At 38.2% G+C, this 21,660-nt stretch overlaps 2 long non-coding RNA genes across 2 annotated transcripts in view; one reads left to right on the plus strand and one right to left on the minus strand.

Moving 5' to 3' along the window:
- LOC135417606 (uncharacterized) overlaps window positions 1–15,652 on the minus strand; it is a 73,706-nt gene extending 58,054 nt beyond the window's left edge. Inside the window, exons 1-2 of the long non-coding RNA XR_010432134.1 lie at window positions 15,269–15,652; window positions 9,367–9,479 (exon numbers count right to left, since the gene is read on the minus strand). This is a non-coding gene — a long non-coding RNA (uncharacterized LOC135417606). The remainder of the gene's footprint in view (window positions 1–9,366; window positions 9,480–15,268) is intronic.
- LOC135417607 (uncharacterized) overlaps window positions 1–21,660 on the plus strand; it is a 394,759-nt gene that overhangs the window by 108,369 nt on the left and 264,730 nt on the right. The window lies entirely within an intron of this gene.

The raw sequence follows: 21,660 nt of genomic DNA on the forward strand, positions 1-21,660 counted from the left end.
GTGCTTGAAGTACTCAATACTGCATTTTACCTGAATGCTTTAGTTGTTCCCTAACACTTTGTTTTTAAACTGAAACAACGGATTTATTCTCACAGCCAGAACATGAAGACAAACTATCAAGTCACCCTGCTGTATATAGTTGTGAAAACATAAATTAACCTCAGGCACAGTTATTTGAGTGCATTTCATGACCCTTTTTTAGAACATTAATGAATGTTTAAAGTCTTTTCCCTATGTGGCTAACACTCTGTTAGTTCAATGCTAGATAAGACACCACAGTTTTGCTTTATCACTTGAAAAAACATTGAGACAGAATCCCAGCTGATTCTCAGGAGATGACAGCCTTCTACATTTATGCCAAGAAGATTAAGACTAGCATGTTTGTGATGGCTAAATATAGAGTTTTGGACAGCCTTTTCCAAAGGAAAGGTACATGGTGAAATACTTGCTCGAGAGCATTATAAATGCATAAGCAATTGTGGGTTTGATGAGGTGAAAAGACAATGATTTTGGACTCAAACGTGTTGAGCAGTTGTTAGTGTATAATTAAGCCACTTGCAGGCTGCAGCTGCATGCATTTACCTCTTGGTTTGAAGACAAAAGGGTTTGAATTTTTTTTTTGTTGTGGTGTGGAAGAACTGGAAGTGCTGACAAGGAAGCCTTTGTATTCCTCTGAGGAGGGCTTTGTATTTCTCTGTGTATTTCCTTCAAAATATTGTTTGCAATTTAAATACTACCTCGCAAACAGCAGGTAGTAAAAATGTTTGTTTTTGCAAACATTTAGAACAACAAGTAGGAAAAAAAGACATTATAGAGTCAGTATAGGACAATTATTCCCACACGGTGATGAGTTTCCTTTGCAACAAACAGTATTCCGAAAGTTGGATTATGACTATAACCAAATTCCATGTATTCTCTTCTCTTACTATTGCTATGCTGCATCATGTATAGGAAAACTATAAAAAATAGCATGTAGTTTAGAGAAATGCTCATGGGTTAGCAGAAAGCATCTGATCCTGTGGGCCTGCCTTTTCTTGTTAGGAAAAAAGGTCCAACTGCAAGTGAAATTGTCCTACTGATGCTGTTGTGTTTCAGGCTGTGGGACTGATGTAGTCAAAGTTCAAGTTGTCAGTTCTGGTCACACAGTGACTCTCTTGGCCACTCTGCAACAAAGCTAGCCAAAAAGATCCACTAAACCAGTGCTGTATCTTTTAATAATTGTCAAAGGAAAACAAGTTTTGCTGTAGAGACATTTTCATTATTTTGTCTAAAATTCCTTGTTCCCCAGCTTGCTCACAAACATGTGCTTTACCCTATTTTGTTGACCTTCCCAACCATCATATGTATTTATCCACTGTCACAAGACTGTGCTGGGCAAATTTCTCTTCTGCTCTTTCTTTCCTGACCTCGGACTCGAGACACTCCCACTTTAAAGGCAGTTTTCTCATTTCAGTGCACAGGGTCTTGACTATTTGGATCCATTGGACGCCTCAGTACATTGAATGGATTTTTGTTTGCTGATTTCTCAAGCCTGTCACACAAGGAGGGTTAGATACAGACTGTGCAGAATAAGGAAGGCAAATTTTAAGTGATGTGTGCCAAAAGATTTGTGCGGCTGCTATGGAGGATAAAAGAAGAGGGTAGCTCTCTGTCACAGGCTTCTTTCAGATATTTTAATTCTTCTATCACAGTGCTGCAACCAACTGTGTGGAGACACCCAGGCAACAGTGCATTTGCCAACTAGACTGTGACTGTACCTTGGGTCCCTCCTCGGCAATCAGCCCGCAGATGTGGTGCAAAGCATGTCTCTTGAGATCCTCTGAGTGTGGTACAACAGTTGTTGTGGTTTACAACAATTTTGAGAGAAGTTATGCTAAAAGAAAAGGTATTCTAGAAAGTAATAATGGCAGGTCCAGTTCGACAAAATCTGTATATTCTAGTGGGTTCATCCTCTGTTCTTTCAAAAAGCTGTTGGAAAATGACGGTCTGGATGCACACTTCATTCTATTGATGTGAGGATTGCTTTTTGCCATTTAGTGACAGAAATCCAGCAATACCCCATGAAAGTTACTGCAGAGCTACCTGTAGACTTCGCTGAATCACGTTCTCAGAGCTGAGTGATGGAGAGATAATAAACACACTTTCTTGTGACATAAATTTGAGAGCAGGATTTTAAGCGAGTTGTTTTACCTTCTCTTTCTTAACTAGCTCTTTGTTTTCTACAGACACTTGAAGCAAGATAAGCTTTATCTGTATACTGCAGATATGAATCCAGGTGGGAAATAAACATTATGAAATAAGCTACCTGGAAACAGATTCTATTCTTGCTATCAGAGTGTTTTTGTTTTCATATTTTGCCTTCTTCCTCATTATCTCCTTTATGCCCGTATTCGTCTACTTTGAACCCTGTATTCAGCTCCTCAGACTATGTTGAAATCAATGGATTTGTAGTGGTGCTGGTAAAGGCTTGGTTGAAGATGCTCTGTGGTCACATACAGGTGACACATTAACTCTCTGGATTTTTTTTTTGTTGTATATCTCCTTCCTATCTTCTGTGCCCACCCTCTGCCAACATCCTGATTATCAGGGCACCTGTCAGATTCATTTCTATTCTTGCCATAAGACCACAGGCCATGCTCTTCCTGGCATTGCACCAGCAGGCTACTCTACCATCTCTGTGGGAGACAACCACTAACTATAAAGACACCTACTTGGTGCAAATTCAGTTCTTGCCATATTTCTTGGGGGGGGGCTGGGGGCTGGTGATGTCCATTTTTTCTTGTTTTGCATTTTCTTTGTGGATATTAAGAAATCTGTGAAGTGGTTTTCTGGAGGCAAAACTTCTAAGCATGTGTCTGCTATGAGAGGAGCAGCTTGTGTTCAGGTAGACTGATCCAAGTTGTATCGGGAGTTGCTTTGACATGGACAGCAATGGTTTCATTCTGAAAGGATGCTCCTCAGTGGAGGGTTCCAAATCTTTCTGGAGACAACAGATAAATCCCCAAGTCTTGGGGATTTCTTTTCTGTGTGTACCTATGGCTACTAGAGTTTGCTTATTTGAAAGCTGCAATTTAAAAAATGCAGCTTATGGTTACTACTACCATTAAAAACCATTGTGCATGAGAAGTGAGGTCACAGAAAAAGAGAACTTTTGAAAAACACTGAAAGGTGCACTCCTGCCTTTACATGTACCTAGCTATAACTTAGGATCTGGCTTTTAACCTCTGTTTAATTTTAATATTTTACTGTTCACCCAGGAGGGGAGATAGAACATCATAGGAAACCGTCTGTTACAGCTAAGTGAAGGAGCCTTTCACTGAAGGAATTAACCACAGGATAAGAGTCAATTGACACTGAACTTGCTTGCCAGCTGTGAAGGGCCAAGTACAAATAAAAAATATATATGCCGTGGATGTGGCAATGGGCAAAAAAAATCTGATTTATGATTTAGATGTCAGACCAAAGGGCTGTGATATGACAGGACCTATGGATCATTGTTATAATTCATAGCTACTCTAGTAGTAGGCATAAAACATAAAGCAAAGGGTTGTCAGCCAATTAGCTGAGAATTAATAGAAATTCATTGAAGTGTCAGAGGCAAAGCAAAACAGTAAAGTGTTTTATATATGAGTATGATATATTTATACGTGTTTCCCATCATGCGATCTGTGCTCTTGTAATGTGTATTTAAGTCTCTGCTCTTTGAATGCTGGTTTTCCTGTGACATCACTTGATTTCTCCTCTACACTTTCCTTTACCGGATGGAACTCACAAATCCTGAACCCCCAAACTGTTCTGTATTACACCCATTGCTCCCACAATTCTTATTCTTCTCTAAATGATGAGGGGCATAAACTTGCAAGAGTTTCCATGCATTAAATCCTTGAATAGAGATTACAAAACAATGGGATAACTGATTTTTTTTTTCCTTTTCATAACTTTAAATAATGACTTTCAATTTAAAATAAACACATAGGGACATCTGAAGTATGTTTTCATAGGTATTCTTAACCATTACAGCTCTGTGACAATGGTACACTTACATGTGTTTAATGCCCTAGTTTGCCTCTTTTAACAGCAATCTAAGCTGTTATATTTGACACTGGGAGTTTGTAAAGCAGCTAAAGTAATTAGCACCCAAATTCCTCTGGCTCAAAAAGGGAATCATCATTAAGATTCTTAGACTATGTCATTGTTACCAAAAATGTGCTATTATAATTTATTTAATTTATGAATGTTAGTAAAATGTTAGTGTTATATTAAGGTAGATAATAAAATGTAGAGAGTATAGGAGCCATCTGCCTTGTGACAAGCTTGAACTAAACCTGAACCCCCAGTGTCCATGCTGAGGGTCCAGCCTGCTGCTATTTGAAGGCATTCCTCCATGAATTGGTGACAGGATGAAATCTTCAACAACAGCAGGTGTGGGGAAATGAAATCCCCTCCCTCTGCCCTAAGTGCAACTGTGAGAAAACAGGACTGACTCCAAATTTCTGTTGATACCTCAAAAATTTGCTGGTGTTGCGAAACCTTTGCTTCTTTTGTTGCTAAAATGCCACATTTTCTACAACTAGAGAAAGAAAAATAATCTTGCACATCTCTAAAATCTAATTTCCCGCAAATGTCATTAGCTGTAGATTTCCCCTGTTACCTCTTTTTGTTGTGGCCAAGGGGAAGAAGAAATCCCTTTGATTCTTTGTGTCCATCACTAGGGATGTTCATAAATGAATGGGATCTCTTCAAGAAATGTCACGGTCAGGAATTATGTTCACGTGCAAGGGGCAATAAAGAAAACAAAAGCAGTGGCAGGTCATTATTACAGATACTCTTTTTCTTTGCCATCATATACCCCCCAGGAAGTGATGGCGATAATGAAACATGTTTAAAGAATAATAACTCACCATGATGACAAGAAAACCCTTAAACCTCATTTAACATCTGACTTTATTGGCCCACTACCTTCACCATTTACTATACGGCAAAAATCTTGGAAGACAGCCTGAAAAGTCACAGTGTATTCCTGAAGTACAGAAAGATGAGCTGAGTGGTTTGATCTCCACCAGCCACCGAAATGAAACTGAAGAAAATTGGTTATTAGAAGACCACTGTTGCTACATGCCAAAATCTCCTGTGGAGGCTCTTTGGAGTTAGGAGCAGAGAGGTGAGACCTTTGAGAAAGTACTTCTGCCCACAGACTGCTCCTTCTCCGAGTGGAGAGTAGCTCTCTGGCTTCAAGGAGAGTAGCTCTCAAGCTTCAAGCACTCTGTGGCTACACCACTGCTCAGCTTGAAAGTACTGAGGAGGGCATCAGTCAGAGACATCCAAATTTCCTGTGAGATAGCTACTGTGTCTACATGGCAGCGGAAAAACCCATGCAGAGATACCCAAGTTGGCTCTGAGAAAAATCATAGCACTTACTAGAATGGCATGTTTTAAGTCAGAACAGCAGTACAACCATTTCATGCTGTCTCTGGTTAATTCATTGCTGTCCAGCTCCGTCCGTGTTTTTATTCCTGCTGTGCTTTAGTGCCTGCTGTTCATGCTGAACACCTGGGACCTGAAACCAACTTGGCCTTCTCAGGGCTTCAGAGGAACCTTGTGCTGCAGGGGTTTCAGGGAGGAGGTTAAGTTTTTCATGCTGGTGGGGTGAGACAAGAACAGGCTTTCACTACCCTTTGCCTTTCTAGGAAGTCAAACTGATGTGTGCAAAGTTACAGACTTGTGTTTTCCACCACACATAAAATACATACAGACTTGTGTTTTCCACCACACATAAAATACATACAAGAAGAAGAAACCTGTGGAGTGTTGGCTGCCATGAAAGAATAATAAAGTTTATGTAGTAGTCTAGGCAAATTTAGTGGAGGGGCTAGCTTTAGTGTTTTCCTTGGGGGGCATGTCAATCCCTGCTAACTCTGATGACTTTATTCAACTCTCAGTGCTCTGCACTGGATCTCACAGAGAAATTTTCCACTATTTACACCTCAATAGCAGTTTAGTGTCATTGATGGTGCTTGCTCTGGAGTGACTGCAGCCCCTTCTGAATGAGGGACAGGGGATATGCTCTCACTTTTTGTGAGAGCAACGGTGTGTTTGTGTGTGCTGGAAGGGGAAGGAGGGGTCAGCAGCCCCAGCAGTGCTGTACTAGCCCAGCTTTGATGGGTGTCTTAAAGATAACTGCTCTGTTGACTGTGTGGTATCAGACCCATGGACTGTGTAGCAGCAGCAGGATATCCATGCGTGTTATCAGTAAGAACCGGGTAAGGCTGTGCTCAGGGAGACCATGGTGTGGATAGGGAAAAATCTTTCAATGATTTGCTTCAAAACTGAGAAACCAACAGTGTTTTGACTGTGGTGGTCTATTTCTGAGCGAGTTTTCATATTTTGCTTTCAATTTCCAGAAAATTCCGGTATATAGGGATTACGTGCAGCAGAGTGATGGGATTCCACCATGCAAAAGCTGACGTAAATAGGAATTGTGTGGGTGAATTTTACAGGAAGTAAAACAGAGGAAATAGAACAAAGTAGTAATAGTCACTTTGGAAGGCTTTTATTATCTTTAGACAGCAAAAATAGTTGTTGTTAGAGTTTGTGGCTCAAGCTGAGCCAAATCCCTTTTGCACCATTTGTCCAAAGTGGTAGGAGTGAGAAAAGGAGAGGACAGAATAGCCTCTAAAGGCATGTTCTTTGAATGTGGCTGCCAGAGAATGTATGACTCACTAACAATAAGACTATAGAAAATACAACATTTGAATTAATTTCCCTAAAACTAAATTGGAGGTGTTCATGTTTGTTGCTAAATCATATTTTTAAGCATTACTGCTTCATCAACAAAATTAAGTCATGTATACTACACAGAGAGAAAAACATGTATGTATGGATGAAATAAAAGTAAAACTACATCCTAATCTATTATAATGACCAATGCACATGTGTATCCACAAAGTGATAGATTAAGGTTTACTAAATAGTTGCAGTTTCTTCTGATGAAGTTTAAAATGGTTCCAGGTCTTATTAAACTCTCTCATGTTCTTCTCCAGGCCATAAATTACTTCTTCACATGAAGACGTGACTGTAAAATTCATATAGACATTCTAATGCTCCCAAGATGAATGCAACAGCAGCAGTGTCATAAAATATATTCATTACTTATATTTGCTGTTGGTTATTTCTAGGAAGTAGTAATCTAATGTTTACTAGCTTTTTTGCAACTCCACATATAACTGAAGGTGAAAGTCTAATTTTTTTTTCATTGGGGGGTGGGAATTTTTAGCAAGAAAATATTCCCAAACTCACACGTGTATATTTTAAATTTGTTCTATTGAGACAGTTGCATGCATTGAAAATTACAATTATTTTGCAGCTAGATGCAGGAAAAATGTATTACCTCAAGCTCAGAAAGTCTGAATGTAGAACTTTGTTCATGACTTTTGGTCTGCACTCTTTGGTTACGTGCAAGGAAAGACTTGGAGGAGAAAGATACAGCTCTTCAGTTTGCAAGGAAGCAGAACTCTGTGGCTTTCTGTGGTGTGGGAAGAGAAAGAGTGTGACCAGTTCATGTGAATAATGCTGTATTGACTCTAAATATCAGCACAGAAATCAAGGGGCAAGCGGGTAAGGAAAAAGAAATAATAGAGGCTTGTCAAATTATTTTCTGTTGTTGCGGAAAACTATTATTGTTATGTGTAACTTGTTAAGTGTTCACCCTAAAGCAGATTCTAAGTTCATAGGGCATGTATACACCATCTCATGCAAAGATTGAATATCTCTGATGTGACATTGTTACATATCTATGATTTTTTAGAATTTTTTTTCATGTAAGGTACTTTTAAGCCCAGTTTTCACCAGCATGACAATCAGAACCACGCTTAGCAAGCTGTGATTTTCTGTCTGTGTGTGCTTTTCTGGCAGCAGGGACTGGCATTATACGGGCCCTGGGTAAGAGGTTTTGTTCACCAGCTGCCCAAATTTTGTGGAGGACAAGCAGGGAGATGCTGTAACTTGCTGACTGAGAACAGCACTATATATCTCGCAGAAGGACTTCAGACTTCACATGCTTTGCAGAAAGATAAAAAATTGTGCTCACAATTAGGGCAGTTTTGAGGATTTCTCCTGTCATCTGCTTAAGTATCCTCAGGACTTTGGGTATGTAAGCTCTGCAGGCCAGGACAGCAGTCTAAGACCTCTCTATGTGCTGGTCTCATGAAATAATATTTGCTTAGGTCTTCAGTAGCAAAGAGACTTATAACTCGACCTTTTATTCATGTTTATTCTGTATATCTTTTATAGAGGAGGAGTAGGTCCACCAAGCTGATTAGTGAGAAAGAGCACCTCTCCCATGAGGAAAGGTTAAGAGAATTGGGATTATTCAGCCTGGAAAAGAGAAGGCTTCAGGGTGACCTAATTGCGTCCCTCTGGTACCTGAAGGGAGGCTGCAAGAAGGATAGAGACAGACTATTTACTAGAGCATTTAGTGACAGAGCAAGGGGGAATGGCTTCAGAGTGACAGAGGGCAGGTTTAGATTACATATTAAGAAAAAATTCTTCACTATGAGAGCAGTGAGTCACTTGAACAGATGGCCCAGAGATGTTGTGGATTCCTCATCCCTGGAAATCTTCAAGGCCCGGTTGGATGAGGCTCTTAGCAGTCTGGTCTAGTGGAAGGTGTCCCTGCCCACAGCAGGGGAATTAAAGGATCTTTAAGGTCCCTTCCAACCCAAATCACTCTGTGATTCTGTGATGTAGGTATATTAGACATGGCTGGCCAGACCCATGAGAATAATTTATTTGACTGAATTTGTGTTAAGAAACTCTTTTACAGAAAAAATAAATTCTTTACAGGTAGGACCATTCTAATTTCCTTGTTCCTGAGCCAATGGTACTTGAATCAGAGCCCTTTTCTCATTCTAAAATGAGGCAGGGAACAGGTACAGACATTGCATTTATATATTTGAGAGCTTAAGTGACATAGCTGAGGATGTGGTAAGAAGCCTGTGAAAAAGGCAATGCTCCTTGTAATCCTTTTCAAAATTCCTTGAAGTACTGATTTCATCTTACTCTGCTTTGTTCTAGTGTCATTTAGCACTTAGCTTTTTTTCGTAGGCAATTGCTTCTCTAAACCACTGCTATATACATGAAACTACCAGATTTATGACAGGATTCCAACAGTTTTAGCATTCAGAAACTGTGTTTTAATACAAATGATTCTGCCTGAAAACAGTGGCAAAGCAAGATGTTTGTTTTTCATGGCTTGGAGCAAACTGAGAAACTAATACTGGCAAAAAAGGAAGCTGTGCTAGGGCTTACATGGAAAAAAAAAAAAGAGATATGGGAAGATTTCAGGAGAACAGAAACGGCATCACTTACTGCTTAATGTAGATCTGTCTGGAGGAAATGGTCTGATTTTTATCAAGTTGACCTGTCTTCTTGAAAACAGTCCACACTGTTGTGTAAGCTAAGGTTGTCATGGATAAGAATATCTGTGAAAGATCCAAAAAAGAACTTCTGATTCATACGCTTATGTCAAAGGAAACAGCAGCTTTTAATTCAGCATACAAAATTACTTCCCCTGAATTTCAGACCACTTGAGAGTCTCACAAAGCAGCAGAACCTGTGGGGTGTGCAGGGAGCACCCCACCCCAGCCAACCCCTCTCTGGGAGCAGGGTCACCTATAGCAGGGCACTCAGGGCTGTGTCCAGTTGAGGCCTGGATATCCCCAAGGAATGGGACTCAACTTCAGAATCTCTCTGTGCTTGTCCACCCTCAGAGTAGAAAAGCTTTTCCTTGTCTAGACATTTATGCCCATTGCCTCCTATCCTGTCAGTGGACACCACTGAGAAGAGCCCAGCTCTGTCTTCTTGCTGGGATCCCTCTGAGCCTTCCTTTGGCCAGCCTAAATGGTCTGAGATATCCCCTCATGGGACAATCTTCATGGTACTTTGCTGGACTCTGTGTTCAAGGCTAGCCCAGTTTTACTACTAATTTAAATTAAGCTCCAGGCATAACTAACTTTGCTGCTTGCCCCAATCAGGGCTTCATTTCAGAACCTGAAGTATTTTTCTGTGTTTGTTGCTGCTTTCCTACATGTAGCAATGCTCTGTAGAGCAAGTGTCTGGCTTGTATTAGCAAGCCCTGAGCTGCTGGTTTCCAACATTCCCAAAAACCTGCGTGTACAGACTTCGTCACCTCAGAGCTGTTTCAGGGAAGTGACAGCCTTTATAAACCCACTTATGGCTCTGTATTGTATGATGTGCCTTCATCAAGAAGGGTTTGAGTAAGCAAAACCCAGGCTTGCTCTGAACTCACACCAGAACAGTGCTGTTCCAGCCACTGTGCACAATTACTGGCATCAACACCCCCCACAATACCACTGTCTGGCCCTCAACATGAGCAAGGACACTTCCAATCATTTCAGTAGCCTCTGTGGTCTCAGATCAAATTGAAGTCCAACACAGACATTTCTCTATGGACTTTCTACAGACACTTTGAATAAACTAGGAGTAAATTTCATTTCACCCATTTTTAACTTCTGTTAAATACCTAGGAGTGTACTTCTCTCACTGAACTTCTGATCCTTTAAAATTAAATTACCCTCACTTGGTGAACCAGATTTAAAACAAAAGACACTGTGAAGCTGAATATTCTTACCTTGCCCTGATTTTCCTGATTAAGCACTACTAGGATGAATGCCTTCCCTCATGTGAATTATTTCCTTGAGGTACTCCCTGTTGGACTGCCCTTAAGTTATCTCTAAAAGCTGCAAAGTGATTTGTTAATGTTTTTTTTTTTTGTTTGTTTCAGAGCTTGGAAGGTATTGTTTCAAATATAACCAGAGCCCTGCCCATGACTACATCAAAACTCTTGCCCTACCAACTAATCTTAAAATGAAATGAAAGACTAATGGCACAAAAAACTTCCCTGCCAAAAAAAAAAAAAAAAAGCCAGATTTGTTAGATTTGTTTTATAAAAAGATAATCAATATGAGAATATTCAAATGTAGAATAAAAAGTCATTTTATAGAGTACAAAAGTAAAAGTCTTGCCAACCAGGATCTTAATGCCCAGACAGCATAATACCTGACTGTAGAATTGTGATTCATATTTAATCATACAACAGTGAGGCACTTGGTCTTTGAGACAGCCCAAACAGCAGACATAGACACAGTTATATATGTGTGTATGCCATGCACAGAGGCAAGTCCCTCTGATCCCTACTTTTCCAACACATCACCAAGTTATTTATGTCTTTCATGGTGCAAATCCTACAGTGAAACTCCAGTCCATACATTCCCTGTATGTGTAATTAATATAACTGCTTAAGCACACTTCCATGCAATCCCTTGTATATTAAGTTATAGTGCAGGCATTTAACACAATGTCAATGACATGTAAATACTAGGCCATTTTCCCTTTCAGGAGGATACAAAAAGTGGACACTAATTGCTATTAAGGTGATATTAAATCTACTTATACTGAGATAGATTTACTCATCTGAGGTTTTCCAGTTTTATCACAGAGGACACTGTGCTAGACTGAGGATAAAAGCTAGGTAGTGCTCAGAACTAGCCCTCTAAGTAGCTCTGTCACTGTAACAGGATAAATTTAGAAGTTGTACTGTCTAATTAAACATTGTGGTTTAATATCCCCCAAGTATATTCCTAGCTTAGGATCTCTGAACTGCATGCTAGCCTGCCTCTTTGTGTAAACTTCTAGGTAGAAAGCTCTTTCCTCTATTTCTGTTTATATACAAATACATAGTTGCAGCTTCCTACCTCGCTCTTGAGACCCACGTGGAAATCCTACACATACAAATTCTTCTGTCACTGTTTGTACTCTTTCTGCCCTCACTGATGTAACCCCTTTTCAGAGGGGAACATGCACCACAAGGAGCAGCAATAGCTGCTGTGGCACTTTTGCTCAGCTTCTCAGAACAGCCAATGCTCTTCTGTGCTTATCACAGAAGAGTTTAAAGATCCAACCTATCCCAAGTAAATCATAAAGATGAAATTTGATCAGCTGAGGCCCAGTGACATATTTAGAGTACTCATCACCCTAAAGTAATGTCTCTGTAGACTGAAAACTAAGATTGGCAGACTGCAATAATTTTCTGTTTTGGGTGTAATCACTCAGATTTGTGTTAGTCTTAGGGTTTTTTTTTTAACTCGTTAATATGGGACAGAACTTTTGACTAGAGACAGTTCTTTGATAAGTGTAAATCTTTTCTGTCATGAGGAAAATTCCATAACTTAAGTGGTTGTTTCTGTTTTGCCTTCTGCTACAGGGGCAGTCAAACCAAAGAAGTACCATCTCAGGCATAGTCTGTGTCCAAAACAATGCCCAGAATTAAAATTGCAGAAAAATCCAGAAAACCTTAATGCTGGCCTCAGTGCATAAGCTGTGGAAAGTCCCGTTGCCTGCTTCCAAGCAAGAGAGATGACCTGGATAATTTACAAAAACCTTTCTTAAAAGTTAGTGGTAACATTGGATTATGTCCCTTGAGTAGGAGGACCTGTAGGTTTAGCTCAGTGCAGTGGTTTTGCACATATGGTGCTTTTAAATAAGACATAGGTTATCATAGAAGAGCAGTTTGATCTTTTTCCCTACAGAACGAATATTAGGGGTTTTTTCTATTTTTATTGTGCTTTTAGAACTATTTATTTTATGCAAGAATACAATTAAATGTGATGATATAATGCAAGCAAGTGCTGGAAAGCAAGCCTCTCAATTATCTTTTTATATAATATTTTTATAAATAAAAGTAGTTTGTCCAAATCTACGAAATCCAAATTAACACAAAATTGTTTAAAAAAAGGTGAGAGCTGCCTTTGTTCTGCAGAATGCCTTGCTTGATTCTGTAAGCTTAGCAAAAACCTGAGGGATTAAAATCTCTTCTGTTTAGTTCTGCTTGGTATAGTAGTTCTTAGGGTACTTCTCAGAGACCTCTCAGTGGGCTTAGCTACACAATGAAAAGCTTGAAGACAAAAGAGTCATGAATCTTCTGTTGTTCCCCCTAAGTCTCCTTTTTGTATCATTTTTCTTCCTAAGATTATGAATAAAATAAAATCTTAAATTACTGATGTATATCAGACTTTAGAACAACAGATTTTTCAGCACCAAGCATAAAACAAATAGATGAAACTTTAATATAACATCAATATAATCAAGCAGCTAATAATAATAATCTTCTGAGGTTGATCAAGTTGGAATATTTTCAGTAAAATCACTAGGGAAAATGTTGTACACCTGTGTGTGGTAAAATGCTGATTAAAATAGTCATAATTTCCTAAAGAGATTAAAAAATAATAAAAAAAATTCTTGAGTTGCACAGTGAGTTAAAAAAATATATCACTGGTTCTGATCTTTTGATCTTCACACCACAAAACTATCCAATATTCTACCTTCCAGTGTGTAAAGCTTAATATACAGAATGTTGCTTAATACTACCCAAAATAAAATGCTTGTTAGTGGGGGTTGAATTAAAAAAGCAGATTGTTCTCTTATTTAATTCAGAAAATCTCTGTGCTAGATAAAGATTTGTCTTGTTTTTCTCTCTGGCAGCTTTTCTTCTAGGAACACTCCTAGCAGATTGAAAGCACAAAATATGAAGCTTATCTTTGTGAATTCCTCGCAAAGTTACTGCAAATAACAGCTAAATATTATTCCCAGTACAACAGGAATGTAGCCAGGAGTTGTGGGTACATCAAACTAGCAGAGCATCCTTGCCTTTGGTCAATTTACCTTCTTTCCCACATCTTTGCCAGCGTGCAGAACCCAAAGACTCCAGGTCTCTTAGATCCCGTGGCAGATGTTTGCTGTCAAGCAAACACAACCTGATGGTGTCAATGGCTACAACAGGGGTGATCTGTAGCAGGCGTTACACATTGAGCCTGTACACAAGGCTCACGCAGGCATGAGGAGAAAAGAGAAACAGGAGGCTCAGAGGAGAGTTTACACAGGTCCAAGGCCAGCAGCTTACAAACTAGGTTTAAGAAAACCCAGAGTTAGAACAGTAAATATTAAAACATTTAACAGGATTTTTGAAAGAAAAAATAGATTTTTCTTGCTCTAGGGTATGAGTTGTGAGTACTGGATGTTCTGACCAAGAAAAAGCAAGAAGAGCAATTTCTGGAAAAAAAAGTTCTTCGTCTTTGCCAGAAGTTTATTCAGTGAGACCCATGGCTGCCTCTCCCAAACAGTGGGTTTTCTGTGGTGTCCGATTTCGAACACGGCAGAGATTTTGGTTGTCAGCCTGCTGCTGAACAGGGAGAATAGCTAAAGGAATTTAAAGGAATAAATAACCTCCTTTATTCCCATCAGACTGACAGCTTTTATAAATGGCAGTCATGTTTTGTGATATATCCAAATAATACCTAACATACTCTGGGTTCTACACTAATAAATGTACATAACATGGCATGAGTATATAAGGACTTTTTTTCTTACAGTGCTACTTCAGAAAAAGCCTAACCCAGTATCTTGTGACCTAAATACAACTGTAATAATTAGGAAAGTCTTCTAGAAAGTAGCTTTCCAAATGAACGCTGATTCTAGATCCAAGTCACATTAAGATGTGCTGTTTAAAGACAAGTGTAATTCTGCAAGTTAATATTGTGATTTCTTGAGTGCTTCAACGAGCGTTTACAACCTGCTTTTGCCAAAGAGCATCTAATTTTTGGGACAAACAGAAATCAATGAGAAGAGCGACCTCCACCTTCCAGAAAGGATTAACATGCAGAGATTGAAAGCCTCCTCTCCCTGGAATTTGACTTGCTCCAGGTTCCATTTTCTGTGTGTGCTTTCTGTCCTATCGCCTGTGCCGCGCAAAAAGCAATAACTGGCTTTGACATTATCTCCACCACTTATATTTCTCCAAAATTACATTCCACTTCTGGGTGTTTTTTCCCAGACTTTATCAATTAGGTTGTTCTTTTAACCTTTCATTCCTTCTTCACTTCTGCCACCTCTGATTCCATTTGGTGTATCACAAAGTGTTTGCTGATCATTTCCTAATAAAATACTGCGGTGATTTTTAAATTTATATTGAGAGCACTGCAGACCTCCCTCAGACTGTACTATCTGCTGAGTGATAACGTGCCTGAGGATGTTTATATACTGAATTTGGAATGTTCGATTTTATATTTTTTTTGTTTTAATGTGGAACAGATTGATCAGAAAGCTTCAGTTTTACTTCTGTCGATTTTATCTTCCTCAGAAATCACCAAGCAATTAAACCAAGAATTTAGGATAAGTGAAATATTATCTCACTTACCTGAGGGTAAAAACATCTTTTCTTGTCTTCATTAGATGCACTGTAGATAAGAAAGTTTCTGATTCTGAACAGCCATGATCTCCATAGTAATGGGAAAGATACTTTGCAGGGACTATTTTATTTATTTCCAGATATTTCAGTTTTGTAAAAATGTGAGAGAAATTATTTCTGTTTACATAGAAAAAAGATCTTGAAAAGATCTTAACTGCAAAATTGCCAGCTTAGAGTTATTGTAATTAGTGCTTCCCACACTATATTCCTGCCATTCTGTCATGGCCATTTGACAAATGCTGCTGATTTGGAAGCTTGGATAAAGAAATGTTGCTTTAGACTTTTAAAGTAGGAGTTTAGCAGTTGTGTCATCCCACGGTTATTGGGAATCCATATATAATTTAAATACAATATATCTAAAACATGAAAGGCTCCATTTTTAACATTTCTAAGAATGCTTATTCCAAGTAATTTAAATACCCTATTGTGCAATAGGGATCACTGTTTAATCGTAGAAAGGTCAGAGAGGTCCAGAAACAACACTTAATGATTCATTATGTTGAAGAAGTAGGCAGAGCTGCAAATGATCATTTGTCTCTTAGGACTAAATCAACGATCCCTCTACAGGTATAGGGGCTCTCTGTTTGTTTGTTTGCACTGAGCAGCAGTGATGAAGGCACAGCACTTACACACTGAAGCCAAAGGCTGTTTTCCACTTGCTCATGCTCACGTTTGCTGCATCTCCCTCCCCTGTGCAGCAGCAGCCTCTGGGTGTCTAATATGTATTTTCAGTTCATGCTGCCGTGGTGAATCAGAGAGGGACACCTGAGCTCTTGACATTTTTTGAAAAAACACCGAATTTCATTTGTAAGAACTGACTGAGAAACTTTTTATGTGTTGACATGAATATTCTCTTTTTTGTGTGTGTGTGTTGTTGGAAATTAGAACAACAAAATAGTATTCCCGTTATGAACAAAACCCACCATAAATTGTTGTGCCCCACCAAGCAAAGACCCCACCAGAGTATAGTGAAAAGAGAGCAAAAGACAAGACTTGGATCCCGACTGTGCTTTTGCTTGTTTAAGGGCTGTATATGGGTAGTTCAGAGAAAGAAGAAATGAGGGAATATTTCACTTATGCTGATATAAACATGTTCATGTACATAAATATATACCTATATATGATATATAAAACATCTGATTATTTTTTGGGGGGGTCATTAGAAAGACAGATGTTAAATGGCTGAGAATTGACTCACTTGGGAGCAATAGGGTTTGTTTTCCCTGGATTTCCTTAAATTCAGAAGATATATTTTCAACTGCTGTTTTCTTTATCCTACAAAGAGACTCAAGTGAACTATCCTTCTAGCTAATACATGACCGATTAACTCAGAATGCCTTCTGAAGTTTGTGAGTGAAGTTTTATGAACAGCAATAGAATAAAAGAAAAAGGAAAATTATTTTCTTGAAGATGGTGTTAAGTGTTGCTTCTGAAACAGCAGTATCTGCTAAAAATTAATAGAAAGGAATACCAGGTAGAATTAAAGCAGTTTTGATTATTTTCTTAGAGTGGTTATTAGTAGAAATTGATTTGAGATATTAACTCAGCTTTTACTATCGTACTTGCTGTAAAGTAAATTATTCTGGCCTTAATTGTGTCTTGCCATGTTTGATATTGACATAGTCATGGCCAGACTTGGTCAATAATCACAGCCAATTATCATCACTAAAAATAGCTATACATTGTTAACCCACTGAGTATATAAATCACTGAACAGTGTCTTGGTGAAATTTTATTACAAAGTGAAAGTCAAATGAAGTTAGAAAGAAAGAAAGGTGGCATAAATGAACATGAACTATGTACTATGTAACTGAAAGATGTTTTAGGGAAAGTGGTCAGTGGGAGAGTACTAGGCTTCAAACTGTAACAACAATGACAACAAATAATAATGTTGCTATTTTATGTAAAATCTAAAAGCATTTGTTTTTTATCTTAATGGAGAAATGTTCTCCTTAACCTTCCCTAAAATGACACCTGTAACAGCAGCCATTGGGCAAGGAAGGTATTAGGATGTAGAGGGTAACAACCTCACAATAAGAAATGTTTTATTAATTCTAGTCATAAAAATGTGTTAATCTTGTATCTCAATTTCTGTTGGATAAAGCCCTATAAATATACACGTAGTCTCTGTAATAGGTTTATAGTGAATGTTGGAGTTGTTTAGAAGGCCATAGGTGTATTCCAGTCTCTGACTGTTGCAGTGTACTCAGCTGACCTAATTTCAGGTATTTGGACTGTGAATGTATAAATCTGGGCAAGTTCCTTAGACCCTGCTTGTGTGAACGTAGAGAAATATACTTCTAGAATATTGCCTACTTTGTGCTGGTGCTGTCACCTAAAAAAAGGCATTGAATCATGTTTTGGAAGATGCTATTTCTTGCCATAAGAGAGGGTATTTAGCAGACTGTGTTATAGATGTTTACATATTTAATGTGACAACAACGTCACTCTGCTTTCTGCGTCAGCAAATAAGAGGAATCCTAATAACCTAATTTCTCTACCTTTAAAAGAACACTTTTCTAATTAAGCAATGTCAATAAAGTGTGAAAAGATCTAGGGGGGGGAAATTAAAATCCAAATTTTAATCAAGCACTGAAAGCTGTTCACAGGGTCTGTGGAGTCTCCATCCTTGGAGATACTCAGAAGCTGTCTAGACATGGTCCTGAGAAACCCACATTAGGTGGCACTCCTCTAGTAAGGGAGCTGGATGAGATGACCTCCAGAGGTCCCTTCTAACCTCAACCATTCTGTGATTTTGTGAAATTTTAATTAAAATACTCCTAATGTTACATATTTGAACAATTTAGTGTTAGTTCAGAAAGTACCTCTCACCAGTAAGGCTTATTCTACCTGTCTCAAATAATTCTGCTGCAAGAACTGGCTCACCAATACATACTCACCCTCGGGTAAGAGCCACAGCAGCTCTTTCCAATGAACAGATGACACTTTCAGGAAGCTCTGATTAAGGCATCTCATCAGCATTAAGCCTGTATATATTCCAGATATTTAATCCAACAAATTGCTCTGAAAATCAGGTGTGTGAGGTTTCTGGTGCTTTTTGGTTTTGTACTAGATTGTATTTGTTTCTTTCCTCTTTCATTCTTCCTGCCTCTTTTTGCTAAATACAGAAGGGATGAAGCAAAAAAACCCCAAACAAACAAAAAAGTTTTAAAAGAGTTTTCCAGGGAAATCAAAGCTCTGTCATATGTTACACTTGGATGCATAACCTTCAATGCTATTTATCAATGCAATGTTTAGACTGAGATAAAGATATTTATGCTTTTATGTAGAGGCACTGAACCTTGAAGTATGAGAATCTGAGCACAAAGAAAATTTGCTTTGGTACTTTCATTTCCTATTTGAGTTAATTCCTTAAGAATAAACTGTTCTTTATGATTTGAGCACTCAGTTTGATCTGAGTTGCCTGAAAGAATTGATAATTCACATGCTGTTTTCCCTCTTCTCTAGATTAATTTGAGTCTTATGACATAAGAGTCATGTTCACATAAGTCCATTTCTTCTCTGCTTAAAAGCAGACCTGTAAAACTCTAAATAATTGCCCCAGTCAGCAGAGACTGCCAGTGGAATGAGAAGGCTGGCTTTCCACAGCCATCCCTACATATCCAAACTGCATGTCTTGAGTGCACCTCTTCAGGAACTCCCTGCTGCATGATTCTTGTCATGTAGTTGCTCCGTTAATCACATTTTTCTTCCTCCCATGCTGTGTTGAGGGGTTGGGTGGGGTTCTTTGCTTTGTTTTTGTTTTATTACTTCATATGACATTAATAATCACAGAATTGCAAAGATAAAACAAACATCAAGTTGAACTCAAAAGCCAAACTCTGCAAAGCATTGACTGTAACACAAAGTGACAAACCATCATTTTCAAGTTATCACAGGGTACATCCATGGCACTTATTGCAATCCACACGTTACACAGTCACGTCTAGGAATAGATTCTAACACTCCCCAGGTTATTTTAGGCATGCAAGTGGATGGTAGGATTTATCATGCCCCAACAGACCTTTTTTTTTTAATTCCAGCATTTCAGCAAACACATAGGTCAGGCTTCACTTTAAACTTGTTTGTATTAGGTAGATACATTATTATGTTATTACTTCCCTTTCCTGAATGTAATTATTTTCCATAAATGAATCTTGTCTTGAAAGACAAAATGATTTGGGTAATATAGCTTGGGGAGAGAGCCTACTTAGGTTTTCCATGTGCCATTACTAAAGATATGATATTCATTTAAAAAGAAAAAAAAAATGCCTTCATACCCCGAGGAAGTTCAAGAATCAGATTAAGGGATAATGGATCATTATCAGGACTATATAAACAGCTTTTGTATTGATTAATCCATGTTACAACTCTTTAAAAGAGCTAATAATTTTAGCGCCAAATAAAGAAGAGATTGCAGTTTGCAGTGAGGAAATGGCTGTAATTGCCATTTGGGTAGCGGGTGAGAGATGATTATTAGGCATCATCCATTATTATGATCCAGCAGTGAAGCTGCTGACCACAGAGGCCATTATTATACAGACAAACTGCAGAGCACGTGCTGCTCTCTGATACCCACTCAACGTGCTAAAATAACAATGAAAAAGGGGATTGCTATTCAGTGTGCATTTCAGTATGGATTTACCTATTTCTGAGCATTCTCCATGTCTATTGACCGTCTCTAATCACAACACACATAAACTAAGCAGGGATTTTATTTCAGGATGTTCTGTTTACGGTGTGATTTTACATAGAAAACTGTGGTATTTTGTAATAATGCAAGACCCTTTTCCAAAATCAAAATTTATAGACATAAACAATAAAAATCTTTCCTTGCTGGCAGATCTGACTTCTACAGGCACTTGTGAGGAAACATGACACTTTGGTTCTATAAAACTTGTTTCTTTTTGTAAGACAGAGTTAACTTTGGCATCTTTGTACTTTCATGTCCTCATCAGGCACAGAATGTTCTTGACCTCTGTTACCATGAAGAGAGGAACTTGATTAGAATTATTACTCCTCTGTGTTTAAGACCTATGTAAGACCTTCCTTTATAACCAGAAGCCATTAACAGATAATCTCTATTTTGTCTGTAATTAAGGAAAAAGAATCAGTATCTTTAAAAAGTTAATTTTTGAATCAAGTTTCAAGTGGATAGCTCAAAGCCTTTTAATCTCATAAATCATTATAACACCATTTGTAGAAGAGTAAAGTCAAAAGAGCACATATTTGCCACAGCTGTTAACTTTTAACATTTAAATGTTAATAATATTAAAAGTATTGTCTCATTTCTTTATTCTAACACAAATACACGAAAGGCAGTTTGAAAGGTGTGTGTTAAGCCTTGAGTCACCTATTTGTGACTGAATTCCTTATGGTAAATGGTAGCATTAGTGCAATTATTGGCAATTTACAGTTATCAAGCTAAAAGCATTCTTAAGTGGATCTAGCCAGTTCAGAGGTGATGGCTTCTTAAGGCAGCAAAAAGCTGCTTGTTTAATCTTTATCCTTCCTTGTAGTCCTGTTCACCGGTTTCTAGAGAACGCTTTAAGTGCCCCATAACTTTGAATTCAATTATTTTAAAATTGTTTTTTACAAGTTTCCATAAGGATTCCATTCCATCTTAACATTAATGAGGACTCATAATAAGCAGTTACCTGTAAAACACTTCCAGCTGAGGCCTCCTTCTGTATAAGGCATCTTGGCTGTAAATTTTTTGCCTGCAGTTGCTATCATATGTCAGCCTACAGTGTCCATTATTCTACTTGCATAAGTGTAGAACTAGAATGCATAAGATTTTAAGAGATTATTCTATAGCTTCCAGAACAGCCCACTGAACTAAAAGCAATTGTCTAGATGGTGTTGATCAGAACAACTATAAATAAGAAGTGCTTACATATTTACTGATAACAAAATGGCCAACATAGAAGCGGTTAAAATTTCTGTTTCGCTAAAAAATACCATCAGTTACTCTCCTTTTTGCACAATGTTTCCTCACCTTCCTTTGCAGCTGAAAAATTAGATATTTTTGAAAGGGTAAGAAAACTAGTCTGGAGCTCAAACTGAAAAATAGCCTTTTCAAAAGCTATATAGTATTTTTGAATAGGGAGCTTATTTTTACATTGTGTCTATTTATGTTGGATTGCAAATTGCAAACATTTTTGGTTTTATTGTTCCCAGAGACACTTGTAAATGCTATGTTTTCAGAAATGGCACCACGACATATAGCATTATGATACATCATTGACTAATGGTACTGAAATAACAACAGAGCTAAGTATTCAGCAGTGGAACTCAGGTACAGATGTGACTTAATATGTAATGTCACTTAGAGGGAATTT

The sequence above is a fragment of the Pseudopipra pipra genome, chromosome 7 (genome assembly GCF_036250125.1).
Source record: "Pseudopipra pipra isolate bDixPip1 chromosome 7, bDixPip1.hap1, whole genome shotgun sequence".
NCBI classification, from domain to species: Eukaryota; Metazoa; Chordata; class Aves; order Passeriformes; family Pipridae; genus Pseudopipra; species Pseudopipra pipra.